The following is a 17,043-nucleotide window of genomic DNA, read 5'->3' on the forward strand; positions in this document are numbered from 1 at the left end:
TGTCCACTTGGACAAACTACAGAGGCATCAACTATTAGAATGGAAAAAGACTGGTTGCCAGGTGAGGGAACCAAGGCCCACAGAGGGGAGTAACTGGCAGGTAACCCCAGCGAACCTGTTACTTCATCTGTCAACAAGAGATAATTATCCCTGCCCCACCTGCTTCCCTGAGCTGTGGTTGGGGTGTCAATAAGATCACCTAGGTAGACCAGTTGCCATTACAACCTCGGCAGCGCACACACACACACACACACACACGCACGCACACGCACACACACACCCCACTGTCTGTCTTCACAGGAGCACCCTTGTCAGCGTGCCAGGATTCTGGTTGATTTAGGCCAATGATGAGCTATTTGAAGCAGGTGAAATTAATAACAGCCTCTGTGCACCCATGTGACCGTAAGCCCACTGGTTGGGTAAATATGGAAGAGTTGGTTAGATGTGCCACTCGAGAAGCAGTGTAGACAGCGTATATGGGCATCCACAAAGGAGGGCTTGGTCTCTTAAGGAAGAATATGATGACTCAGGACTCCTGGTTTCTGCACCTGGTGCTGCTACCTGACTCAGTATGCATTCTTGGGCAAGTCCCTTACCCTCTCTGGGCCTTCCCATGCTTATCTATAAAATGTGAGCTGGGACCTGCAGCCAGGTCTGTGTGGCTCTAGAATCTCTGATCTTAACCACCATTTTCTACTGCCAAAAGAGATGAAACGAACTGGTCATTCCAGAGAGTACAGAATGTCAGTAGGGCACGGATGTATGTATGTTCTGAAATCATAGAGCTGACAGGGGGAGGAGGTCACCTGGCTTGATCCACCAGACGATAACCTTCATAAACAGATGTTTGGATAGCTTCTGGACATTCCAGTAATGTTTTCCTCACTTGTCTTGAGGATGCTCCTTCTGTTGGCATGGGAAACAGTCTTCCTTAATGTGGGGAAATGTTGAATACAAACGTTGGGTTTATAAAACCATAATACCTCATTTTGGGTTCTGCCTCCTTTTTTTGGCCCACGTGACTTTAGACAAGTTCCTTTGCCTACTAAGACTGATGTGGAGACTTTGCGGGGTTGGGAGGAGAGCAAGACAAGACCATGAAAGCCCCTTGCAGCTCTGGACCATGGCCGGTGCTCAAGAAATGTGGGTTTCCCTCCCTTGGGTTAATCTGGAGCTAGAAAGACTATATCTACTCTTTGTACCTCTGTCAGCTCTTCAACTGTCTGAAGACAACTGTCCAGTGGTCCCCCAACTGTTAGCATTTTCAGGCATTCCTCCTCCTCATCATCTTCATCGTCACCATCATCACCATCACCAACATCCTCACCAGCATCCTCTTTCTCAACAGCATCATCATTTACCATTATCACCTTTGTCTTCATCACCACCACCACATCATGCATTTGAATTGACCCTAGAATTTATCCTGTATTCCCAGAAGTATAGCCAGTGGATCCATCAAAGATTCATTGAACCAAATATTTTTTTCTTTTTTAAAAGAATTGAAGTATAGTTGACACACAATGTTACATCCTTTGCAGGTGTACGGCATAGTGACTAGACAAATCTATACCCTATGCTCTGCTCACCACAAGGAGAGTACCATGTGTCACCACACAATGCTATTACCACCGTCAACTATATTCCCTGTGCTGTACCTTTCACCCCTGGGACATATTCATTCCATAACTGGAAGCCCGTACCTCCCACCCCCCTTCACCCATTTTGCCCATTCCCCCACCCCTTCTCTCTAAACATTATCCTTATTTTACAGATGGTGAAACTGAATCTCAGAGAATTGCTTTTAGCCTGCATAACACCTAGCCAGCTCAGGTTACACACAGGATGAGGTAGGAAGCTTCAGATGTTTTTCAGTGACGTTTGATCTTCTCCATCATGTTCTTGTGCAACTGACTTCTCAAACTTAAAGGGAAGATTTTACATTTGAGTGTGTGTGTGTTCATGCACGTGTGTGTGTGTGTGTGTGAGAAAGAGAGGGAGAGACAACATACATATCATATCCCTGGAAAACTCTGGACCCCTTCTCCTGCCACGCAGATTTGGGTTTCAGCCCACACCTGCAAGATTTGGATGTTTTTTGTCCCCTAAAAGTCTCACTTCGCCTGGCTAATCCAGGCGGAGCTTCCTGCTGCCTCCTTACAGGACACCGTTCAGACTAGAATATTAGTGGAGATTACAGGAAGGAGAAAAGATCTGGGGGAGGGATGGAGCTGCCAGGCAGGGAAGTTTGGCATCCAGGTGGGAGCCTTCCATGGATGATCTCAAAGCACTTGGTTAGAAGCAGGATGGGATGGAGTAGGCTCTTCCCAGGGGTGCCTAGAGCTAAGTCTATATCCTATACTTTGTCCCTAGGTTCTTCCTAGAACAAATCTGCCCATACCTTTGTTTTTATATGTAAATGACATGCATACATCTTTTTCCTCCTCTTCATATCAAACTCTGCTCACTATAAATAGGGTGACGTATAGCCCAGTTTGACTGGGACAGTCAAGCTTGCACCTGTTGCCCTGTCCAGTTTACCATTTGTCACCAAATGGACATTTGGACATTCACTGTAGAACATTTTTCCAAGGATGAGTATCAAAGAAGACAGAGGACAAGGGCCACCAAATGAAGGGTTTGCCCTGTGGCTCAGTGGGAAGAGCATTAGACTTGGAAGTAGAGAGCTTAGTTTAAGATCTCAGCTGTTCCTCTTTCTATCTAGGTAGGATTCAGTTATCTCATCTGTAAAATGGGTATGATTATACCTACTTTACAGGCTTATCAAAGGTGAATGGCCTTAGTAGGCTCTGTTCCCTGCAATGTCACCTCTAATGATCTGTTGTACCTTTATATTTCAGTTACAACTCTGCCAGTTTTTCTCCAACGTTGTCAAATATCTGGTCACATGAAATCACTGGGGGCCTCGCACCAGGGTCCAGGGCTCACCAGCTTTGGAGTTTGCCCGGAGAGCTGTAACAGTCTAGTTATGTCTGAGAAAACCCAACCCACCTCTCAGGGCTGCACCGGCTGGAGCAGCCACACCTTAGGAACTGCTAATTTGGTAGATGGATTTGGAAAATCTGGAAGATTATAAAAAGCATTTACTTGTTGGAAGCTTAGGAAATTAGAGCCAAAACCCAGAAAGCAGTTTTGGGAGGTGGATTTGTTACAATAAAGGACTGAATCTGTGAAGGGGAGGAAGAGAATGGAGGCAGCTCTGCAATGCAATGGCCCAGAATGTTCTCTCCAGCCCAGTTACTGAGCCCAGCACCGCTCACCAAGCCCCAAGCTGGTGAGCTCTAAGAGGCTTCCAGGTGCTATTCTACTGCTCCCTTCCATAGCCTGTGGCCAACAGGGACACCCGTAAGTCCCACCTGCGCTGCTGACCACGCCAGCCCCTCTTCCAGCCACACACCCAGTGGAGTGCCTGAGGCCCTAACTACTCACGGCCACGCGCGTACAGGTGCAGAAGGTCCTGCCGGGCGGGCCTTCTTCGGCCCGTTTCCTCCTCTCAACAAGCGCAAGTTCTCCCCACCATGGGAATGCAGCCACCTTTGAACACCCAAATAAATATTCTTGGCTTTTCAAACCTTTTCTTTTCTTTTTTATTTTATGATTTTGTTTATTTGAGAGAGAGAGAGAACAAGTATGAGCACGAGCAGGGGGAGGGGCAGGGGCAGAGGGACAAGCAGACTCCCCACCCTGAGCCGGAGCCTGAACACGGGGCTCCATCCTGGGACCCTGGGATCATGACCTGAGCTGTAAGGCAGACGCTTAACCGACAGCCACCCAGGTGCCCCTCAAACCTTTTCTCGATTCCTGTTGTTCCAGGCAACGAGAGTTGCTCCTTCCTCACCAGGCACTCTAATCTTGCACAGGCGGCGCTGCTTTACAAGATACTCTGTATCTGTCTCCCTCCGATCACAGTGAGCTCTAGGAGGGCAGGCACAGTATCACCCAGCTCTGCATCCCCCCCGACTCACACAGTGACCTTAGTCAGGTTAACCTCGGTAACACTTATCTACACACAAGGTGTTGTGACCCCGGTATTAGCGTTCTCCAGAGAAACAGAACAAGTAGGATATTCATTATATATATATACACACTATTATATATTAATATATACTATTATATATAATAATAAATACTAATGTGTAATAGAAATATTTATAGAGATAATATATATTTATATAGACATATAAAGAGATTTATGATTAGGAATTGGTACACATGATGATGGAGGCTGACAAGTCCAAAATCTGCAGAGCTGATGTCCCAGTTCATGTCCGAAGATGAGAGCGGCTGTGGAATCAGGTCTTCCAATGTACCCCCTGGAAGACTGTCAGGCAAGAAAATGTTCTCTTATTTGGGGGAAGGTCAGTGTTTTGTTCTATTCAGTACTTCCACTGGATGAAGCAATTTGTTTTACTCAGCTTACCAATTCAAATGTTAATCTCTTGTAAAAGCGCTGTCGCAGAAACACCCAGAATAACGTATCACGGTATTTGGGCACCCCGCGGCTCGGACTAAGTTGACCCGTAAAATGAGCCATCATATTCCCTCTGCTGTTGGATATTGTTTAAAGGTGATCAGCATTCATTCCTTCCCCCTTCTGTAGTCTCCGATGTATCGAGAACTACATTTCCCAGACTCCCTTGCCAGCAAGGTTAAGGTTCTGCTCATGCACCAGCTCCCAAGAGATTCAGAAACAAGGCAGAGGCATCCTCTCTCCAGCACTGGGCACTAGAGCATACGTAAGCCTCTGCAGATGGGACAGCTTGCCTTCCCATCCTCGGCCTGGCCTCTGCACTGGCAGAAACCGGTTCCTGCAGGTCTGACCTCTGGATTAAAACTTGCAGGGGCAACCTGACCAAAATCTAGTGGTGGTCCCTGATGGCTTCTTCACTCTAAGCAAACTTTTCCCCACAGTAAACCCTCCTTCTTGAAATACCGAAGGTGTTTTTTCTTTCTTTCTTTCTTTTTTTCTTAAATTTTATTTTATTTTTTCTAAGATCTTGTTCGTTTATTTGAGAGAGAGAGAGCACAAGCAGGGGAGCGGCAGGCAGAGGGAGAGGGTCCCTCTCAGCTCCCGCTGAGCAGGGAGCCCGATGCAGGACTCAGTCCCAGGACCCTGGGATCATGACCTGAGCCGAAGGCAGATGATTAACCGACTGAGCATCCCAGGCGCCCCTACTTTTTCTTTTCTTGCACTGAAACCCCAGACGATAGATACATCATCATATTGACCTGAAGGTGTTTGGACTCTGGGTTTGTAAATACAAAATTTAAGAAGTAGAACTATACCAAGATACATTTTTTTCACCAAGAGAGAATTTTCAGGAGCAAGTCTCATTAAGCCAATATGATTTCTAGATCAATTTTCTATACAACACAGTTATACAGTTTCCCCCTTATTTCCATTTTTATTTTACTGAAAAATTTTCATCACTATCATGTTTTTTCTCTTTTTGCTCTAAAAATAAGAAAGATGACTCACTTATCAATCAAGGCTTTATTTTTGTCAAATTAAATGATACCCTAACTCCTAACATTTTTATTTTTGTTCTGTGGTTTTATTTCTACCAAACCTAATTATCCTAGGAAGGCCTAAAGCTTTCAATTTTACCGAGAAAATGTAATTCTGTCAATTTTTAATCCACAACCTATTTTACCATGTATAGCTTTAGCCGTTGACAGTTTAATTATATGTTGAATATTTTTACACAGACCAATTTTTCTTGGACCAATTTTTGCGTTTTTGATGTTAACTCAAAAGATCTGACATTGTGAATATAAGAAATATGTATTTTAGTCTTTGTCCATGGTTCCTAAAACCTTGTAATTTCCTAAGTTATTAGAGCGGTAAGAAAATCTTTTATTATAATACTTGTTTTTTGTCCTCAGTTCCTGAAATAGCTCCAGAAAGATAAAGGTAAATGAATGTCTCTTATTATTTATAACGAATGTCTTTCAACAATACCTGAGTTGGTTAATGAGGTGATTTTTAGAAAGCCCCTAGATAACCACAGGATTGGGAGTGGTTGCCAGGGAACCAACCACATGATTAGAGGGGTGGAATTTTTAGGTCCCCACTCCATCTTCGGGGAAGGAAAAGGAGCTGGAATCTGAACGAATCACCAATGGCCAGTGATTTAATCAACCGTGCCTGTGTAATGAAGCCTTCATAAAAACCCCAAAAGGATGGAGTTTGGAAAGCTTTGGGTTGGCGAACGGAAACACATCCACTTGCACCGTGACAGCTGTTCCTGTAGTCCAGAGCCTTCTGGACCTCACCCTATGTGTCTCTTCATCTGGCTGCTCATTCCTATTCTTCAATATCCTTTGTACTATCCTGGTAATCTAGTAAGTAAACTGTTTTTGCTGAGTTCACTGTGAGCCATTCCAACAAATGATCAAACCCAAACCTCCCAATTCATAGCTAACTTGGACAAGTTGTAGGTAACTTGGGGACCCACCACTTGCAATTAGTGTTTGAAGTTGAGGAGGACAGTCTTGTGGGACTGAGCCCTTCCCCTGTGGGGTCTGCACTAATTCCAGATAGTATCAGAATCAAATTGTAGGACATCTAGCTGGAGCTGCAGAATTGGTTGGTGTGGAAAACCCTCACATCTGGAGACCAGAAGTGAAGTATTCTAGGACTGGAGTATTGTAGTAGAGATAAACAGAGGTGTTTTTCCCTTCCATTGTGATTCTTCAGTTTTCAGATTTCACTGTGCACTATTTTAGTTGATGTTAGATTTCTTCCTTCTTTTTTTTATTTCTACAGTTAAATTCGACAAGTAATTATCACTGTAAATTAATTGTACAAAGATTGATTCTTTACATTTTTTTTAATTGAAGCTAAGGGCATCAGAAAACAGAGGATGTATGTGCACAGTAAGCCCATAACATTCTTATTTCCATATGGCAGGGTTTCCTTAACTATAAAACGGACTTGTTTTGAAGATTAAACGATACGTCAAACGCTCAGCATGATATCTGGAGCATAAATCACTCAATAACCATTAGTCCCTATTAATTCTAAATGTTTGTGAGTTAAATTGAACTTTGAACCCTGTGAGATGGGTATTATTATTACCTCTGAGGAAGCAGAGTGGACTGGTGGCTGGCCCACGTTCATCTCGGACCTGGGCCCAGGCTTTCTTACATTGGGTGCAAAATCCTTTTTCCAACCCTACACAGCTTTGCAGGGAAAAAAAAAAACGGTTCTGTCCCAGGAGGAGACAGTCAGCTTAGCTCTGTGCCATGCCAAGTGGATACAGGTGTGATATACCACCTGAACACCCGCTAAAGGCAAGCCAGGATAGGACCCATGCATAGGAAAACATAGGGCAAATAGGACCAAAATGCCAGACAGTCCCCAGAAAGTTGGGGCACAAGGCAAGACTCACCACAAAGGACATAACTGACCTGATGCAGACCAATGACACCTCAGAAACCCCCATAACTAACCTGAAAGAGACCAGTGACATTGGCCTACCAGGGTTCAAGAGAAGCAGGGCAGCAAATGGGAATGGCAGCTCATTCTGGACATTGAGGTGGGGCTATGTTCCTTCTGGAGGCTCTAGAGGAGAACCCACTTCCTTGCCTTTTCCTGCTTCTGCAGGCCACCCGCCCTCCTTGGCTCCTTCGGCACCACCAGGCTGAGTGCTTCTCATGCTGCTGCTCTGGTTCTCACTCCCTTCCAACTGGCTCTTCCACTTTTAGGGACCCTTATGATTATATTGGGCCCACTTGGGCCACCCAGGATAATCTCCCGATTTTAACGTCAGCTGATTAGCAACCTTCATTTCGAGTGCAGTCTTATTTCTGCTTTGCCATCTAACCAAACACAGTCATAGACATCTTTGGGGCCCCTCATTCTATCTACCACATGCTGAGAAAAGCAAAATTGAGGCGGGCAAGAGAGGGCTGATTGTCGTGGCCCGTTGGTCAGTCCCTACACTCCCTTCCAGGTGTTGGGCAAATTCCAAGGAGATGGTGTGATGGAGTTTTGGTCAGGCAGATCTGGATAAGAAGCCTGGCTTTCACACTGAATGACTGGTGACTTAGACACTCTGAGTTATTTCCTCATCTGCTTGGGGGGTGGTAATAATACTTCCGGCACATTTATTTCGCAAGGGTTCCATAAGATCTCTCATGTGGGAAAACGCCTAACACATTCCAAGTGTTCAATTTTCTTCCACTGTCACAATATGTAGGAGCTCTTGTCTCCTTCCTAACATTCGTTTACTTAGTCAATGTACATGAAATGTGAATTATGCGCTGTGTACGTAGTAGGTGCTGAGGGAGAGCCAGTACCTGGACTCTGACCTGTCTGACTTTCAAAAAAGCAGGAGAGCTGGATGCTGGATTACATGATGGGCAGCAACAGAGAAACAACGAGAGGGTGGTGAGGTGTATACATCTCCCCATACCTGTGTGTGTCACTCTGCTAAGCAGTGTCGAAGAGAGTCCTAAATGACGGAGAAAGCCTGCAGGAGTGAAAGAAAATAGGAGTTAAGAGTGCCTGGGTGGCTCAGTCAGTGAAGCATCTGCCTTCTGCTCAGGTCATGATCTCCGGGTCCTGGGATTGAGCCCCACATTGGGCTTCCTGCTCAGTAGGGAGTCTGCTTCTCTCTCCCTCTCCCTCTCTCTCTCTCTGCCCCACCCCACTGCTCATTCTCTCTCTCTCTATATCAGATACATAAATAAAATCTTTATTAAAAAATAGGAGTTAAGAGCATAGGGTTTGAATTCAGATCTAGATTTTTATTTTAGTATGAAAAGTTCAAAACATTAACAAAAGAAGAGAATACAAAACTGTGTTGTCTAATTCAGTAACCACTATCCACATGTGGCTATTAAACACTTGAAATATGACTAGTCTGAATTAAAATTGCTATAAGTGTAAAATACCCACCAGTTTCAAAGCCTTAGTATAAAAAATGTAAAATATCTCATTAGTAATTTTTACATTATTTTGGGTTTGGTGAGGTAAATAAACTGTATTATTATAATTAATAATACCTTTCATTCCTTTTTAAATGTGACTAGAAATTTTTTAATATGTATATAGGCTACATTAAATTTCTTCTGAATCAAGCTGATATAGAATACTGAATCCCCACTTTAAATGACTCCCTCAGCTTCAACAATTACCAACTTCTGAACATTCTTGTTTCTTCTTTATCCCTTCCAACCTCCACCCACACCGAATTATTTTGTAATAAAGTCCAGCTACCATATTATTTTGTATGGAAATATTTCAGTATGTACCTCAAAAAGAACTATCTAAAAAAACACAGTCTCATTATTATGCTTCAGAAAAATGAATGTATATCAATTATATTTCAATAAAACTTGGAAAAAACTAATAATAATTAATATTATCGAATAGAGATTATTGATTCCAGACAAAATGAAATAGACACATTTCTCCCTCTTCCTCCAAGTACAACCAAACACCCTGAACAAAATAAATAAGACAAATATAAGAAGATTCTGAGAGGTGAAAAGGAAAACTGGGTAGGAACCTCAGGATTTCAGGAATAACCTGGTGATGAGTTCCTAGATTTTCTTATTCTCTCTTCTTCTTTTTTTTTTTTTTAAGATTTTATTTATTTGACAGAGAGAGACACAGCGAGAGAGGGAACACAAGCAGGGGGAGTGGGAGAGGAAGAAGCAGGCTTCCGAAAGCCAAGCAGGGAGCCCGATGCGGGACTCGATCTCAGGACCCTGGGATCATGACCTGAGCCAAAGGCAGACGCTTAATGACTGAGCCACCCAGGCGCCCCTTATTCTCTCTTCTTATATGTATTTTGGCTTCCCTCAATCTGGAAACACCAAGAGGTGTAAAACAAAAACAAAACCAAAAACTAATCTCCAAGAAAATCTCTAACCAAAGGCTGAGAAGAGAAGTGGCCTAGCAGATCAAAAACTTTTTTGAAAATACCTACTTTACTCTAGCCAAACACCATGGGAAAAACAAGGCATCTGTCAACAACTGAGGTCAAGTGGGAGCCTAGGCTTTAATCCATGCCCAGTGGTAATAAGGTTCCTCTTCTATCTACCCCCATCCCACCATTTGCAGTGTCAGCAGAGACCTAGTGGGAAGCCTGGACTTCTGCATTACGTGGCAGTAATGAGGTGGTACCCTCCTTTCTCCTGTTGGTGTAGGGTCAGTGAGACCTGCCAGAATAGAATATTTAAATAATATCCAGAGTCTCATAAAAGAATACCTGCCATATCTAGTTTACATTAGAAAAACACTTCTTATACCAAAAAGCAAGAATATCTCAAATTGAATGAAAAAAAAAAGACAATCAAAAAGCACCAACACAGAGATGACACAGAAGTTGGAATAATCTGACAAGGATTTTAAAGCAGCTATCATGAAAGTGCTCTAATAAGCAATTATAAGCCCATTTGAAAGAAATGAAAAAGTAGAAAGCTTCAGGAAAGAAATAGAAGATATAAAGAAGAACCAAATGGAAATTTTAGAGCTGAAATTATAATTGAAAGAAAAACTCACTAGATGGACTCAACAGCATAATAGCAGTGACAGAGGAAAGAATCAGTAAACTTGAAAATAAATCAAAATAAATTATCCAGTCTAGGGGCACCTGGGTGGCTCGGTTGGGTTATGCATCTGCCTTTGGCTCCAGTCACGATTCCAGGATCCTGGGATCAAGCCCCGCATTGGGCTCCCTGCTCGACGGGGAGTCTGCTTCTTCCTCTCCCTTAGCCCATCCCCACCGTGCTTGTGCTCTTTCTCTCCCACTCTCTCTCAAATAAATAAATAAAATCTTAAAAAAATTATCCAATCTAAAAAAAATAAAAAATAAAATAAATAAAAAATAAATTTAAAAAATCAAAAAATTATCCAATCTAAAGAACACAAAGAAAGTAGAAAACAAAAGAACAGAATCTCAGAGATCTGTGGAAGAATAACAAAAGATCTAACATTTATGTCACTGGAGTCCCATAAAGAGAAAGGAAAGAGTGTGGGGCTGAAAACTATTCTATGAAATAATGGCTGAAATTGTCCCAAATTTGGCAAAAGACATAAACAGACTGAAGAAACTGCTTAAACCTCAAACAGAATAAACCCAAGGAAACCCATGCCAACCTATATCATAACCAAACTTCTTAAAACTAAACAAAGAAAAATCTTGAAAGTAACAAGAGAGAAATGATACCTTATCTATAAGGGGAAAAATTGAATAACAGCAGATTTTTCATCCAAATCATGAAGTCCAGAAGGAAGTAACACATTTTTCTCCCCCTCTCCCTCCTCCTCCTCCCCCTCCCCTTCTCCTCCCCCTCCTCCCCTCCCCCTCCTTCTCCTCCTCCTCCTCCTCCTTCTTCTTCTACTTCTTCTTCTTCTTCTTCTTTCTTCTTCTTCTTCTTCTTCTTTTTCTTCTTCTTTTTCTTCTTCTTCTTCTTCTTTCAGTAATCTCTACACCCAACATGGGGCTCAAACTCATGACCCCACATATTTTTCAAGTGCTGAAAGAACTGTCAACCCAGAATTCTATGGCCACAAAAATATTCTTCAGGGGTAAAAAGTAAATCAGGACATTCTCAGATAAAGGAAAATTAAGAACATTTGTTACCAGCAGAACTGCCCTATGAGAATGGCTGAAGAAAATTCCCTAAACAGAAAGGAAATAATAGAAGGACTTGTAGAATATCAAGAAAGAAGGAAGAACATGGGAAACTTAAAATGTGAGTAAATACAATACAATAGACTTTCTTTCTCCTCTTGAGTTTTCTAAATTATGTTTTGTGGTTGAAGCAAAATTATAACATTATATGATGTGTTTTTCAAAGTATATACACGAAATATTTAAGATAATTATAAATGAGGGAAGGTAAAGGGACTTAAATGGAGGTAAGATCTCTACACTAGTAGACTGCTATGTTACATATGTATATATAATACTTAGAGCAACTATAAAAAATCTATACATAAATATGCATCCCAAAACAGTATTAGTATATCAAAATGAAATTATTAAAAATATTCAGGTAATCCATAAAAAGGCAGGAAAAGGGATACAGAGGAATAGGAAAGAGAGGGAGTAAACAAAAAACAAATTAAAAATGACATACTTAAGTCCTAATATATCAACAATTACATTTGATGTGAATGTTCTAAATACACCAGTTAAAAGACAGATTGGGCCAATGGCTACAATAATATGCTCCAACTATATATAACTACAAGAACTTCACTTCAAATATAATGATATAGGTAAGTTAAATGTAAAAAGATAGCAAAAATACAATGCAAATTAATGCAAACACTAATCACAAGAAAGTAGGAATGTCTATGTTAATATCAGATAAAGTGGACTTTGGAGCAAATAAAATTACCACAGACAAAGAAGAAGAAATGATTAAAGGATCAATCCACCAAAAAGACACACCAATCCTAAATATGTATGTACCAAATAATAGTGTTCAAAAGATATAAAGCAAAAACCAATAGAATTGAAAGGAGAAATAGACAAACCCATAATTGTAGTTGGGACTTCAGCACTCCTTTCTCAACAATTGATAGAACTGGTAGACAGAAAATCAGCAACCAATAAGATCTAATTGACATTTATAGAACACTCTACCAAGATGAAATCTATGGTCCTAGGTTTCAGCGAATACTCTTCTTTCTAAGCTTGGCACCCTTGGCATAACAGAAGTCTCTAAATAAAGAGTATACAAAAAGACAAACATTTTGGTACCTGCTGATTTTTTAATGATTATTTTACTTTTAAATGATAATTTATATGGTTATAAGAAAACTGGAGAAGGCTCTGCCCCAACCAATAGGTTGGGAACATTGGCACTGCAGCGTGGGATCTCTGGGTGGGATGAAGCAGTTATTTTCAAAAAGAGTAGAGTTCAGGAGTCACCCTGGCTGTCTGTGACTAGTGCCAAGTGTGTTAAAGGGGGACTAAAGCAGACCCGAAGCTAAGTTCTTCGTAGAGCCACCTGTCAAATTCACAAGATCACACCAGCAACACAGAGGACCAGAAAGAGAATCTGAGAACCATCAATACTAGCACCAAATGTGGTTCTAGCACACAGCAGGTGCTCAATAAACATTTGTAGAACAAATGAATGAATGGTTCCAGCTCTGCTGCTCTAACCATCTATTGTGCCTTGTCCCCTTTCTGAGTTTTCTCACATGCAGATGGAGTGAGAACTTGGGTCCAATCATCTCTCCAGCCCCTTCTAGTTCTCACAATCTATAACCCTGTCTCATGTTGCAAAACATTTTCACACACATGAGATCACTCATAACGTGCTCTTAATCTTCACAACAGCTCAAAGAGGAAGCCATATCCATTTTAAAGATGAGCACACTTACTGCCTAACAGAGTGCCTTGCACATACATAGTAACTGTCAGTTATGATTTGTCCTTCTCAGAAATCCTATTAATGTAGCAGGAAAAAAGATATTATTACTACTATTTTCCAGATGTGGGGAATGAGAGGGATGTTGCAATGTTCCTCATTTACCTCCACATCTATCATTTTGCAAATCAACATGTTTTCACAGACTCTTCCTTGTAAATTTTGGAGTGACCGAGGAAATGGCCAAGGTGCTGATGTTCCTTCTTTCAGGCAAGAATGATTTGACTGCATGTTCCAGTTTGTCTCCTAAGCCCTTCATGGCTGTCTTCTCATAAAGGCATAAAGTGTTAGCTTGACTACCTCTTTTTTTTTTTTTTTTTTTATCTAAAACAGTTCCCGAATCAGTAAGCTGCAGCTCCAGAATCAGAAACTCAAAAGCAGGTCAATATAAATTACCCAAACTGAAGCACAAAGGAAAAAAAAATGATGCATGGGAAAGAAAAAACCCAAAATTTGTCCCAAATCATGTACTAAGCTGGATGCTTTTATGATCCCCACTTTACAGAAGGAGAAGTCAAGGTAGAGAAAATCTTTGGAACTTGCCCAGTCACACGGCTCATAAGCAGAGGAACCAGGATCTGAATCCAGGCCCTGGGTCTAGACTTTTCTTCCTTTCTAACCACCTTTCTACAATTGCTTCCTAGAAGAGGAACCTGAGGCTCTGGTCATTTGCCCACAGTCACACACAGCTTAACTGCACTTGGAGCTCGGATTCAAACACAGGTCTGACATTGTAACACAGGCTTTGAGTGGTGCAAAGGGGTAGAGGGAGGGATTTGGCATTTACTGAGGAAGCTTCCACTAGCTCAGGCTCTGCACCTTGCGCTGACGCAACATTACTCAATGTAATCTCCCACCATGGGAATTAAGTAACAGGACCCACATTTTCTGAGATAAAGAGACTGAGGTTCTGAAAGGCCCAGAAAAACTTGGTACAAAGAGGCTGAGTCTTCCTTCTTCCAAGCTGCAGTTTGCGTCACCGCTTCTCAGTTGCCTTCTCAGGCTTGGGGGAGGCGGGGGACAGGGTGCTGCTGCGGTATGGCTACTGCGGTCCCGCTCCGGCGAGAACGAACCCCCTTGGCATTCGGACGGTTTCTCAAATCAGATTCCCACCTGTGGTCACGTAAGATGGTAATTCAGATCACTCAGGCCAGGAGTGCTCCCAAGCCCCATGTGCTGGCTGTGATCGGGAGGACTAGAGCAGGCCATGAAGAGAGGCGTATGGGGCAGCGAGGTCTTGTCACATCCCTCAGCTGGTCTCTTGACCAACAGAGTCTAGGGACATAGGGCTGGCCCCAGGAAGGGTTAAACCAGGCCTGGAGAGGGGCCTGCATTCCAATAGAAGCACAGGTGGTAGAGAGGGAGAGAGCTCCAAATCCTCCCACTCCCTGTCCTCGGGGCTTTATTTAAGTATCTGCTTTATTTATTTGAGAGACAGAGGGTGTGTGAGCAGGTGGAGGGGCAGAGGGAGAGGATCTCTAGCAGACTCGCCCCCGAGCGCAGAGCCAGACACGGGGCTCGATCTTATTACCCTGAGATCATGGCCTGAGCCGAAATCAAGAGTCGGACGCTCAACCAACTGAGCCACCCGGGCGCCCCTTAAGTATCTGCTTCTTATTTGGGTTTTTGCAATGGCTTCCTCTCAGGTCTCCCTGTCTCTTGGCTGGCCTGGACTGCTCTTCTGCATCCTCTCTTAGCTAAGCTTACCCTCTGTCATGGGTTGAATGGTGCCCCCCAAAAGATATGTGGAATTCCTAACCACAAGTATCCATGAATGTAGACCATGGCTCATCCACTCCATTCATGGTAAAGCCCTAGCTTCCAGTGTGACTGTGTTTGGAGATAGGGCCTTTTTTTTTTTTTTTTAAGATTTTATTTATTTATTTGAGAGAGAGAATGAGAGATAGAGAGCACGAGAGGGAAGAGGGTCAGAGGGAGAAGCAGACTCCCTGCTGAGCAGGAAGCCCGATGTGGGACTCGATCCCGGGACTTCAGGATCATGACCTGAGCCGAAGGCAGTCACTTAACCAACTGAGCCACCCAGGCGCCCTGGAGATAGGGCCTAATTAAAGAGGTAATTAGGTTAAGTCAGGCCATGGGGTGGGGCCCTAATCCAATGTGACTGGTGTCCTTGTAAGAAGAGGAGGAGACACCAAGGATGCGTGTGCACAGAAGAAAGGCCACAGGAGGACATGGCCAGAAGGCAGCCATCCACAAACCAAGGAGAGGTCTCAGGAGAACCCAAACCTGATCTTGGACTTCCAGCCTCCAGAGTTGTGAGGAAGTAAATGTCTGTTGCTTCAGTCACCCGTCTCTGGTATTTTGATATGGCAGCCCTAGCAATCTATACAGGGCCCAATAAGGTTCTACGTCAACGCGTGTGGCTCACTGCCTGCCCAACTTCCTGTCCTGTGGACTTCAAGCTCCAGCATCAGAGAGGCTAAGCCAGTTCCCATAATTGCATACATTCAAATCCTATAACAAATCCCAGGGTTTTCTGCTTCTCTGACTGAGGCCTGAGGGGAGGGGAGGTTCTTGCAAGGCCAAGAGGGTGGCCCTGGTAAGACTAAAACTCTGAGCTCAATTAAAGGATCTGAACTGGCCAAGGATGTGGGCACATTGACAACACACCCATGCATCTCTCTCAGAGCTGGGGTGGGAGGGAGCTGGACTGCCCCTGGGGACCCTCCAGCAGCCCCCAGGAGGGAGGGATCATAGGCAGAGGTGAGGTGAGCAGATGGGGCCAGTCATGCACCCAGTCCGCTGAGCAGATGCTGGTGGCCCCGTCTGCAAGCTGCCAGGCTCTGGGCAAGATCAAAACCCCGCAGCCCCAGCACCTGGGTGCCAGGAGGCCCAGCCCTGCTGCGGCAGGTAAGGACCCAAGAGCCAGCTGCTTCCTCCCACGTGACAAAGCCCAGCACCTACAGCTGTCAGGGATTAGAGCGCACTGCCCTGGGTCACTTAGGGGTTAATCTACATGCAGTTTCCATCTCCTCGGGCTTTTTCTCTGCTCCCCTCCCTGCCCTCCCTGGCTGGCTCCTCTATTGGGGGCTCTGAGATTGGGGCAATCCCCAACTGCAGACCTCTCAAGCAGGCTGATGCTGCCTTTAGGAATAACTTTTAAAGAACACAGAACACAGTCAGCCCACAGAGTTTTGAACATCCTGACTCAGCAGCCATCCAGAGGCTTGGTGGGGAAGCAGAAATCCCGGAGAAAACACTGTGTACCGGACACAGGGTAACTTATTAATTGAGCTCCTACGACATCCTGGGTGGGTTTATAGTTACAATCTCAGCAATCTAGGAAGTAGGTCTTAGCATCTGATTTTCTAGAGAATTCTCCGAGGCTCTGAGAAATCAGGTGACTTAACGAAGGTCCCACGGAGATTAAAAAGCCAAGAGGAAAATCAAAACCCAGTTTTTCAGACCATAGGGTCCTTCCTCATCTCGCTCTCTGAGGCTGCTTTTGGTTGAAATGCCCTGGTCTTGGCCCAGATGGGGCTGGAGTGTGAGTTAGGGGGACTGGTGGTGGAAGAAGTGAAACAAAGCGGCGGCTCTAGACATGTGGTCCAACAGGGGCAGCCTCAGCATCAGCTGCAACCTTGTTAGAAATGCAGA

Source organism: Zalophus californianus, chromosome 8, assembly GCF_009762305.2.
Source record: "Zalophus californianus isolate mZalCal1 chromosome 8, mZalCal1.pri.v2, whole genome shotgun sequence".
Lineage (NCBI taxonomy): Eukaryota > Metazoa > Chordata > Mammalia > Carnivora > Otariidae > Zalophus > Zalophus californianus.